This window comes from Parus major, chromosome 2 (genome assembly GCF_001522545.3).
Source record: "Parus major isolate Abel chromosome 2, Parus_major1.1, whole genome shotgun sequence".
Lineage (NCBI taxonomy): Eukaryota > Metazoa > Chordata > Aves > Passeriformes > Paridae > Parus > Parus major.
The window spans coordinates 130,448,072-130,459,832 of NC_031769.1; positions in this window are offsets into that span (position 1 = coordinate 130,448,072).

Sequence of the window (11,761 nt, forward strand, 5' to 3'; positions counted from 1 at the left end):
CCTGTCCCTCGCAGGGCAGCCTGCAGCACGATGCAGCTGCCCTGCAGCCTGGGGGGCTCCTGCCCACTGCCCTTGGCTCAGCCACAGCCCAGAGCCTTCTGCCCAGCTTTCCAATGCCAGGCTTTAGTGTCACGGCGTTTGAAGACAAAGCCAGCTGAGGAGTAGCCACAGGCCAGTTCTGGTGTGCTCTGGGTGTTTTTTACTGGGTGGCAAAGCAAGGTTGTGTTGAAGGATTGTTCAGCCACACCTCAAGCAAGCTGCTACAGGATTATGTTTCCTTTTCTTTTTAAAGACAGAAGAGAGAGTCAGAATTCCCTAGCATGTGTATTGAACTTCAAAGCAAGAGATCATGGTGTGTTTGTGTGGGACCTACAGTTCTGTGCTGTGCCCATGCACTGTTTGCCAGCAGTGGGAATGGACATGTGGTGATTGACTCAGCCCCAAAGCCAGGCACAGTGCAGCCCACCCACAATACTGATTTCCACACAAGGAAATCACAAGGCACAATAAAACCTGTTTATTTTAGCAGTAGTGAAAATCAATATTTTCCGAGTGCCTCAACAGCCAGGCAGCAGTTGAGCTGAATTGTTATTTTCAACACTACCAGAAGGCCTTGCTCTCCATTTTAGGCAAAGTTGCAGCTCCCACCAAACACCTGGGCAGGTATGACTTGAAAAGGTCCTTGATGCAGCTCCTGCAATAGGCACAGCCAAGCTATCCATGAGTTAGCATACTGGAGAGACGAACCAGCAGAACAGGGATAATCCAAATATAACCCAGCACCACCTGCCACACGAGGCACTGCGGCTGTATACAAAAACCTCATTAGTACCTGATGAGAGGGAGGCTGGGGCCACAAATAATCTATTTGTAGTACAGGATGTGTGATACTGTCAGCATCCATGTGGCTAATGAAAAGGGGAAACTTGTCCCCGGCAGCAGCTTGCAAGCCCTATGGGAGAACCACGGGACAGGTGTAGCACCTCCTGGGGCTGCAGAGATTCATACTTGGACATTGCCAGGGACCAGCCTGGGAAAGCCTGGTGGTGTATAACCTACAGCAAGGGAAGACAACGCCCAGACAGGCTTAATTTCTGTCCCGTAGGCCCATGTTGGACAGCGTGAAGGCCAAAAGCAGCAGAACCATGAGGAACCAAAATAAAAGCAGCCATGTTCATCTCCCTTGCCCCAGGCTGGCAGCTGCCAGGGACATGGGGCCAAGCCTGAGAACCACTGACTGTACTACACCCACTGAGCTGCTCACAGTGGCCATGGCCCCAACACGTCCTGCCAAGTCCACCTTTGTCTCTGGTGCCCAAAGTGCAGCAGGAGCCAGCGCCTGGTGTGCCAGTGATGCTTCCAGCAATAGGAGGGGGCAAGGAGTGACTTGACATTGGCAGAGGGTGTGTCACTTTAGCTGTCTTCCCCTTCAGCTCCCTCTGCCTGGCATCTCATGTGCATACAGTGGTAGGGTTCTGCTGTCCCCTTGGGAAAGGGGCATTTGGGGCCCAGGTGCCACTCTGGGGTGGGGGGAAGGGTGGCAACAAGAGTGGTGGAGCTGCTCTGGGGGCTGCAGGGAGAGGAGAGCCTCTCCCTGGCTCTCATCCTCCTCGCTTCCCTCCTACTCACAGCTTGTCAGCAGCCAGCTCAGGGACTTGGAGGCAGGATTTGTCCCTTGGAGGTGGCAGGACAGGGCTTGGGCACTGCCAGGGTCAGCTCCTGCTCCCACATCTGGCAAAGGTGGGCACTTGTATGAGGCCAAAACTCGTTGTTAACATTATTTTTTATTGCTATATTTTTAGCCGAGCATTTATATTTGTGTGATCTCTCCTGCTGGGAAGCTCTGGCTCCCTAGGGAGGTCCAAAAGCAGGCATGGCACAGTGAAATCCCAGCTCAGGAGGAGACAACACTGGGCCATGAGTGGGGTCAGGATGACTGGAGGGGTCAGGGTGGCAACTGAGACTTCAGAGCAGATACAATCCAGATCTATCGATATATACATAAAGTAATTAAACAGAGGGAGGAAGAATTAAAAGGTCGCTTCAGGGCTACTATGTGGTAGCATCTTTAAAGCTATCATGCAGTGCAGTCTGGTGTAAGAGCACAGCCCTATTATGAGTTATTGCATTTCAAGCTCCTTCATTTTCTTTCTCCAGACAGTGAAATACAAGGGTCTAAAACAGGAAAGCAGTTTTCCAAATGCACGGCCCTGTGAAGGGTGAAGGTAAAGGCACGGTGCTGCAGCAGCCACCTGGCCGTGTAACCCAGGGAAGAGGGTTATGTGCTTCCTTGACTTTGCTCCTTGCCTCAGGCACCCTGACGGTCCCCAGGGCTTCCCCTGGGAGGAAGAAGCCATGGAACAGGATCATAATTGTTTTATTTTTTTTAAAATGAGTTAGTCCAAAGGAGAACTATTCCTTCTCCTGCTGCTTGTTAATTACCTGGGATGCCAGCTAGTTCCCTCCCCTGCCCTAGGCTTTTGCATTCTTCTCCCTCATTAACCCATTGTAGCACTGCAGCCTCTAACGCCCTCTGATACCCAAGGCTGTGCCTTGTTCATCAAATTTCCTGCTCTCATACATTTCATCTTCCCTTTCCCAGTGCAGCCTCTTGAAAAGTTCCTTCAGTTCAGTTACCACCTTTGCTTCTCTAGATTTTAATCTGTTTTCTTTTGATTTATGTGTTCTCTTGCTTGTTGGTTGGGTCAATCACAGGCCAAGATGTGGCAAAGGACTTTTATAATGCCCATGTCAGTAACTGAGACCTTCCTGGTAGCATGGGACTCTGTGTTTGTCTGAAGAAGGGGTAAGAATTCAACCATTCCAGCTGTTTCTGTCCTTTGAAAGTCCTGAGTTTGCTGTCCCTTTTTAGAGCCTGGAGCAGTTCTTTGTTGGTGCAGTTTCTCTGCTTCTCAGCTTGCTTTGTTTTGAAGCTATATGGTTTCAAGAATTATAGCTGGAAAGCACTGGAACAGGCAGGCATATTTGCCTCTCTTCACAATTACACTGCTTGCACACTTAGAATGATTTAGTTCATTCAGCATTTTAAATTCCATACAATTTTAGGAGCACAGGGGGATACATTAGTCTGAATTATTTCCTGCCAAACAGTTCTGCTGTGAAGACTGCCAAAGCTGCTCGAGGTGTGCTGGGGGCAGAAAGCTTGCTCCACCACAGCTCCAGGATCCACATCTTCAGCCCTGGAGAAGGAGTTTCTATGGAGACATTTGCAGTAAACAAATGTATGGCTTCCCCAGTGTGTGCAGGCACTGCAGCCCTGCAGCCCAGCCCTGCATTTGGCAAGGGCTCATACCTATGAACCCCACTCAGCCTGTGCCCCCTGCCAGCCCATGGCCCGGTTGTTGTCTTTGCACCTTGAAGGTAGGAGCAATAATTCCCAGTGTTTCAGCTAGGGGATGAATTTTTAGGGGTCCCAGCATGGTATCATGCTCTGCTGGCAGAGCAAACAGAACTCCCATTAAATGTTTGTGTACATATATCCAGGGAGAGCCACAAAATTCTACGCAAAAGGAGAGCAGTGATTTCATGCCTCTTTCCAGGGTGTCTCGAGGCCCTGTACCCCACTGCTGCATTTCCCCATGCTGCAGTGCCTGTGGCTGGAGACCTGCACCCCACTTGACAGTGCTGAGCATCCCTGGGCTCCAATTCCCAGGTCTGCATGGAATTAAAGCCCTTCCTGTGAGTTTTTGAACCACTTCTTCCCTGACATGACTGAGCAAACCAGAACACAAGGAGATGATGCTCAGTTACCTTATGCTGGGTTTAGTAATTTTTCCATTCCCTTGTGATGTCCCAGCAGAGTTTTCCTGGTTTATTCATGATGGGCAGTTTATGTATGAGTAAAATGTCTATGAATTTTTCTCACAGAGATAGATATGAAAGCTTGAGTGCCTTGGCCAAATATTGCTTGTGCAATAACCAGAAACTGTGCTATAGCTTCATTATTTTCCTGTTAAGGCTTCTCTTACTGCTCCAACTCTGCTCTACATCCTCTCTTGCACTGCAGCGATGCATCATGCTGGGCTGCTCAAAGGCTGCTGCTTCTCTGGGAAGTACTGTCTGTCACCCAAGTCTAAAGCTGAGGCCAGAATATATAAAATATGCTAAACATTTTGCCATTATTAGGCTGAAGAGTAAATGCAGCCACCAGTAACTTTGATCTCAGAAGAACAGCACAAAACAAAGCAGGGCTTCACCAGCTGAATGCCCATCCTTATTTTTATCATGGTATCCAACAGAGCAATTGCTAATGGACCTGTATAAAATTTGACCCATATTGATTTCCAGGTTCTGAGCTGAGCTGGCTTAGATGCTGGCTGCAGCTCTCCAGCTGTACCATGCCCTTGGATCTCAATTTGAAACAGTAGAGGCCCTTAGGATATTGGTAACACCTAACTTTTGCAGAAAGGGAAGTCAGAGTCGGCTGAGTCTTTGGCCTTGTTTCAGCCCAGACTTGTGCTTTATGGAGGGACAAGGGAACAGGCAGGTGGCTATGGCATGCTGTAGGTGTCTCAGGGAACAGCAGACATGCCCCATGCTGTACAGACCAGAGCCTGCTTTGCCAGCAGCACTGTTGCTGGTTAATGGCTGGTGCAGCTCCAGCCTGGCAGCAGCTGCCACAGCTCAGCCTGCCTGGGGGTGAGGAACCCTCGGTGCTGCCTCACCATGGGCACTCACACAGAGGAGCTGCACAGAACAGAGGCCACATCACACTGAAATCCCCTTATTCTTGCTCAGCTGTAAGAAAAGGTTATTTGAGCTCTTCATGGAAACACCATGTGCTCCAGAACCAGAGTGTTAGCATGGTTTTGGACACCCATCCCTGCCTATCCCTACCTAAGACCCAGGACTTGCCCTCTGTGGCACCCGGTGGGATTGTCAGCCAGGCCATGGCCCTTTAAGGTCCTTCATGTTTTGGGACTGCAGCAGGGCTATGGCTTGGTATCTCAGTATGACCCTCAACCCCTCTCACCCACCCACCCACTGCCCATGGGTGATGGGTGAGTGGCCCCCACATGTTCTCCCCCAGCCCAGGCAGAGGCTGCTGCTGCTGCTGCAGGTGAGTGCCCCACTTTCAGCCAAAGGAGTTAATGAGGGTGCCCTGCTCCTGCTAGCTTTTCTAGTTCCCTTCCTTTGAGAGTTAATACATATCTTGCTCTATTTTTTGCACAATAACAACAGCGCAGCTCAGGGGAAATTTGCTCGAGATAAAAAAAAAAGACTGTCAGCCAACTGTGGCTTGTTTTATTCACCTGAAATGGCTGGGAATTGGAGGAGTGCTGGGACAAGTGCCTCCTGGGTACACCCTGCTCCAGTCAGCACATGGGCTCTGCTGCAGGCAGCTCCCATGCCCAGCTGGCCTAACCCTGAGTGACCAACCTCACGTTCTTATGTAAAGGAACTTACTGAACACGGGTTATGAAACTCAGCTTATTGGTTTCCAAGAGATACAGCTGTCCCAGCACCACAGCCAGCCTATCACTCAGCTGTCTTGTGGGGAAGAATCATCTTCTGATCAGAGATGTTGCCATGGCCAGCAAGAGGGGTGGTGACACCTGACAGGTAAGCCAGTCTGGAGGAGTCCCTGTTTCCTAGTCTTGTGCCTTGCTAGCAGAGATATTCTGGGGAGCTGTTTGCAAGAGATCATGGTAATAACCTAAGCCAATTACCTCTGCTCTCATGGGACTACTTCATAACCCCTTGGTTTCTTTAAACTAACTATTGCTACAAGAACTTAACAGCAAAACAAATTTGTACAGGCCTTGATATTGCTGAACCCTGGCTATGCTATACAAACAGTTCCAATGAGTGAGGAACTGCTGCTGTAGACCAAGGCTAGATATACAGGCCTTCTTAAACCAGAGACCTCTGGCAAAGTGAAAATAGTCTTGTTAGAATAATACGTATTAGAGATAGTAGGTAAAGAGATGGGAAAGTGAAGGGACCAGGTATTTGCTCTGCAGAATACAGCGATTGAGGAGAGACCCTGTGATAAACCATGTGAGTCAGAACAGTGAGCATCTCTGCAACACTTAGGGTGGGAGCTCAGCTCCAGCAAACGTGGCTTATTTGGGTTCTGCTGCTGTTATCAGCTTGGCAGCCTTCAGAAGTGATGCCCAAGCTGTCAAACATGGTGCAGAAGTGTTTTCAGCTTCTCGGACGGCAGGATTCAAAGAGAATAAAGCTGCCTTTCTGGAGCTTACTGCTGGTCACTGCCTGGTGCAAAAATGGGCTCATGTTGCCTCTCCACAGTGACCTGGGGGGCTTTGGGGCTGAGGCCACAGTGCTCAGAGTAACCCAGGGGCTCAGCTGGCCAAGGGAATGGCTGTATCACAGCCATTGCCTCGCTGCAGAGGTGAGAGATGCCCTGCCTCTGCCTCAGCACCTGCTTACACAGCAGCCTGGTGCTGCTCTCCTCACCAGCAACAGCAACAGAGCCTGTGACTGCGACGAGCCAACGCTGTCCTTTTGTCCAAAGCTGCCTTTCCTTTTCCAGGTTAAGGGAGTGTGTGCTAAACTGCTGCTGCGCCACTTTGCCCAGGAATGTTTACCAAGGAAAGATATACTGAACATTCCCCTAGCTTTGTGTTCCAGAAGGCCAGCAACAGACCCAAGACCACCCTTAGGAGCTGCCAGCAGGATGAGACCTCCTGCCAGCACCTCCTGGCCCTATTAAGCCAGAGGGGCTGTTCTCTGAGGAACTGGTCATGGAGGAGGATGAGCCCCAGCCACAGGCAGAGCCCCAGACTGAAGATGAGACAATTATAGGAGAGACTGACAAATGGAAACCACAGAAATCAGAAGTGGCAGTGTCTTGGAATACCTTACTGCTTAGCAGGCTGCTCCAAGGCAGGATTCACACTGACTGTGTCACTTTGGACAAATCTAGCTAACTTGGCTTTTTCTTGTTTTTTCTGTAGTTATTTATACAGCACTATCTATTACTGGTTGCTCTGCCAGTACCACACCAGGTTCACCATGACCCAGGAATGCCGACAAAAGGTGGATTTCAGTGGGTTTTTGTTCTTTCTTCATGAAGCATCTGTGGTGAGGTTTCCTCACCAGGGCAGGGAGACTGGCATCTTGGGGTCCTGACCTGATGTTCCAGCAGAGGTGCTCCACAAGCTCCAGAGCATGCCACCATGTGAAAGCTCCCCAATGAAGGCAAAGGATAAATGGATACTTTCAGCCTTCTCTGTTTCATTGCCTTGAGTCTGAAATAAATATGTAGTTTAAACCCTATTTGCACAATCTGGTCCATGTCCATCATGATGCAAATTGTAGCATTCAGTAGAGCTTTTGAAATAAAACAGGAATGTTTTAATAGCCCTATTTGATGCTGATGCCCTGAACCCCAATGCCTTCTAGCACACCACACAGTGCAGGAGCCCCAGCTCCATGCAAGTATTGGGAATACTGTGGGATGCCAGCCAGAATGCTGCACATTCTTCCGAGATGCTGGTGTGTGCCATGGGTGCTGGTTCACAGAGCTGGTTCTTGTGCAGCCCATGGTGGGGCCATGTGAAATAAGCTCTGAGGCAAAAGGAGGGTGTAAAAGCAGGAGAGGGCAGGAGGGAAAATCCTGCCTTACAGCAGACTCTAGTTGGCAGTACACTGGCTGGGTGGTTGGTTTGCCCTGTGGATTTGGCTCTGTGCTTTAGCAAAGTAGGTGAAATATTTCATGGTTTTCAGAAAGAAGGAGGGATTTGGGCTTGCCCTAATTAAGGGAATTTCCTGGGTACCCGAGGCACTGAGGAAAGGAAGAAAGGTAGTATAGTACTGAAGAGGTCTGGGGCAGCTTGGAAAGGATCCCTGACCCAGGAGCTGTGTGAGGAAAAGAGGAGAGAGAGGAAAGCATGAGCAGGTTACGGGCATAAAGATAAAGGAGTGGGGCCATGAGGGTTTTCTCAGCAGAGGAGTGAGCTGGGAAGAAGGATGAGAAAAGGGCGCCAATACACCAGCAAGAGCAGTGCCACTGACTGCATCATGGCGACATTCAGGGAAGTTGGTCTTTAAATCTTAAAATCAAAAAAACCCATATCTTAAAGTTGTAATGTTCAAGAAAAAAACCTATTTATTTAGCTTTGATTAGTAGTAAAGAGCACAAAGGTCTTGCATCACCCTGACAATTAATTTTCTGAGAATCTAATACATCCAGCATTCCTAAAATCTAACATTAAACGAGGAACAAACTGACACAGCTGAGCCAGCTCGCTAATCAGCCATGAGCACAGCATCCCTCTGCTTCCCTTCACTGTGTACAGAGCACAACCTCCACTCCCTCTGAAGCACAGCAAGCAGCCAGTTCCCACAGGAGATCCCCATGTGGATGGGGAGCAGTGCAGCCCACAGGAGCCCTTGGAGAGACTGCTGCCTCCCCTGCACCTTTGGCTAGGTAGAAGAGCAGAGCTGGAATGGAAGGGGTGTCAAGCAAAAATGTTTTGGACTGTTACTATCTCTGAGAGGATGCCAAAACTCTCCTTTTGGTTTGGAAGGACCAGCTGGTCTATCCACCTTTCCTGCCCAGGCCCGTGTACCCAGCAAGAGGAGCATGTCCTTCTTAGTCTGGAGGCAGCCACCAGCTCCAGGTTCAAGCTCTCTTACATACATGAGCCGAGGTTGGTGCTGGATGGGTCACGGTGTCACAGAATACCTGATTACAGAGCTCTGCCTGGCCTGGGTCACCCCAAAAACACTGTGTCACACAGGCCAGACCTCATTTACAGCCCTGTGATGGTCAGTCAGATTTACACCTCTATACCTTGGGCTCGGAAAACCGGGCAGCACCCATCTAGATCCTGAAGTGTGGAAGCAAGCACCAGCTCTCAGTCCCACCATTAGCATTTTGATGTTGATCTGCTGGTGACCAGGACACAAACTCACTTATTTGCTGCCTCTGTCAGACAGAGTACCTTAACTTCGTGAGCCCAATGAAGCAGGGCTGCTACACAGAAATTATGAACATAGTCATAATTTCAGATATCCAAATAAAATCTAAAGTCTCATTTTCAAGCATCTGACAACTCTAGGAGCTTCTTGATTTTTCAAACACTCCAGCAGTTTGTCATACCTTATGGCCAAGTCTGCTTTTTCTGCCTTGGAGTGAAATGCAAGGAGCTAATCACAAACTAACACCAGCCCTTTGCTGGGAAAAATAAGTTTTACACACAGCTTCTGAGGATCAGCTGCTAGTGGTCAGCTACCTAAAGACCTGCTGGAGAAGAAATTTGGGATCTGCTGGTCATGCCCTTCCTGATTTTTATATAGTAAAATGGGTACTAACAAATGGGATCTTCAGCTCAGGAATGTCCCTGGTTGAACTCCCCCACAGGCATAAACCTAACTTATCTACCATCCATTACCCTAGGCTGGCAGGAACTTTGCTGCTGAGCCAGGGACCAGGGCAGGGATGAGCACCACCATCTATGGCGAGCTTGTACCTTCCCCTGTTGATGGACCAGCAACTGAGGGTGTCCTGGGGAAAAGGAAGGAAAGCAGTAAATCCAACTTGAATGAATGTCAACTTCTGATAGTTTCATCACTTCAAATTTACATTAGGTTCTAATGAAGCAATGATGGAAGAATGGGGTTGTCTCTCTCCTTGAGCTAGATAATGTGTCCTTGGGCAGAGATTGCATCTCCTTTTGCCATGGGACCACTGGGAGTATGCCTGGCCCTGTGCTGCAGGGACGGATGCCTGTGGGGCTGCCGTTAGAGACAGTATCACAGTAACTGGTTTCCAGAGACTGAATTTAGGTTTGTGTAGGTGGTATTTCCCAGCTGTGGGTGTCTGGCGTTGCTACCTTCCCACAGGGTTTCATATGTGGAATTAACCCCTCCATCACCAAACAATGAACCCCCAGTGCTGGTTGGGGCCACTGCACAGAGTGCCCAATCCATGGTCCTGGCACCCTGCCCTGCCACGGGCACCCCGTTTCACTGCTTGCTCACAGCAGAGGACTCCTGGGCCCCATGTTCTGCTTGGGAGGGGACATCCCCAGGGGGTGCCAAGACCTGCTCCCAGCTTAGCAGCACCCTCTTCCTTCAACTCCCTACTCATGTCAGTCTCTAGTCATTCCGCTTGTTCCCATTTCCTCTCTCTCCTCTAAGTCAATCACCCCAGCTTTCACTGCTGGTTTGTCCACTCTCTGCTTTCTTTGCCATTTCCCATCTCCTGCCAGCCAGCCTCAGGCACCCCAGACCTCAGGGCTGCATGGCCTCACACCATTTCACACGCCCAGCAACAGGCAGCCCTGCCCTGAGGGTGGCCTGAGCATGCTTTGGTCATCAGTGGCCGCTTGGTGCCACCTGTCCTGGGTTTTAACCTGCTGCAGGGATTGCAGAGCTGCAATGTCCCCTGCTTCTGCTCAACAAGAGCTTGGCTGGCTTTGGAGAAGCCTCAGCCAGACAGCTGAGTAGGATTAAAGAAGTCTTAAAATAACTTTAGCAAGAGAAATACCTTTTAAAAATTACCTGTATTTTTAAAATGAAGTGTATCTGCTTATCCATAAAACCCAGGAGCTTGGGTCATGCTCCAAAGGTATTTAGACTTCAGGAGCAGGACTGCTCTCATGCACACTGACTTTCTAGAAGTTCTAAACTAGTTGTCAAAATACAGGAGTGAAGTCCCTTGAGAAGGCATCTTCCCCTATCCTGAGCCCTACCTTGGGTATGAAGCTGTGCCTTTCAGGGATGTGTCTTCTCCTGTTGACCAAAGGAAGATCTCAATCCAGGCCCTTTGCTTTACAGCCACTGAAGAAGCAAGCTTTCAAATGATAGGTTGGAAACTAGTGCACATAATACGTTTTTGTTTCCTAGTAGTTCTTTTTATGTGTTGTAAAGAATTTATGATGTTACATATTCACATTTAACCAGTAGGGCTATTATTTTTCACAACCCTCACAATGCCCACCTCACCCCAAGGACATCCTATGTCACATGGGAAAGTCAACACCCTTGTCTTGAATACTTGCTGTCCTCCCTCATGCTCTTGGGTCTCAACACTAGGCTTGCCTGACTGTGGAATCCATCCACAAGGCTCGACAGCTGTAGACATTCCCATGAGCTGGCCTTGGGCACATGTCCCAGCAATGACCATGTGTGAGGGCAAGCTGGCGAAGAAATGCAGCTGCATAAAGCTCAGCTCAGCTGCTCTGCTGAAGGGGTGCCCAGGTGCAAGGTCATCATTCTGCCTTTGGGTGGTGAAGTATCCAAACATGCTTCTTTTAATATGTTTTTTTTTGTAGTAATTGTATCTCAGTAGAAATTACATGCTCAAAACTAAGGAAATGGCAAGGTGCTTACCCTGATTAGCAGGTCTTCATTGGTTACTGAGTCTTAATTTTGTGATTGGAAGTGAAAAGCTGACTCACCCTCCCTGGCTACCTTCAGCACCGATGCAGGAGTTTTCTGGTTTTGCTCTGGAGGCATGAAAAATATCAGGTACAATAGGAATACAACAATCATCCAGAGAAACAGCCCAGTAATGAAAAGGGAAGCATTGCTTTGGCAAGTGCTAGACAAGAACATTATGAAATAATTCAAACTATAACAATCACTATTGAATGTCTGGAAAGATGGTAGAAGTGCACTTTTATTACACTGTGCAAAATTTGAGGTAATTTGTTCCTGGAATTTGCTTTGTTTCTCTTAGTATTAATTCTGTCTAGAATTCTTCTTGCAAAAAAAACCCCACCAAAACCAAACAAAAACCCCAACAAACAAACAAACAAACAAAAAA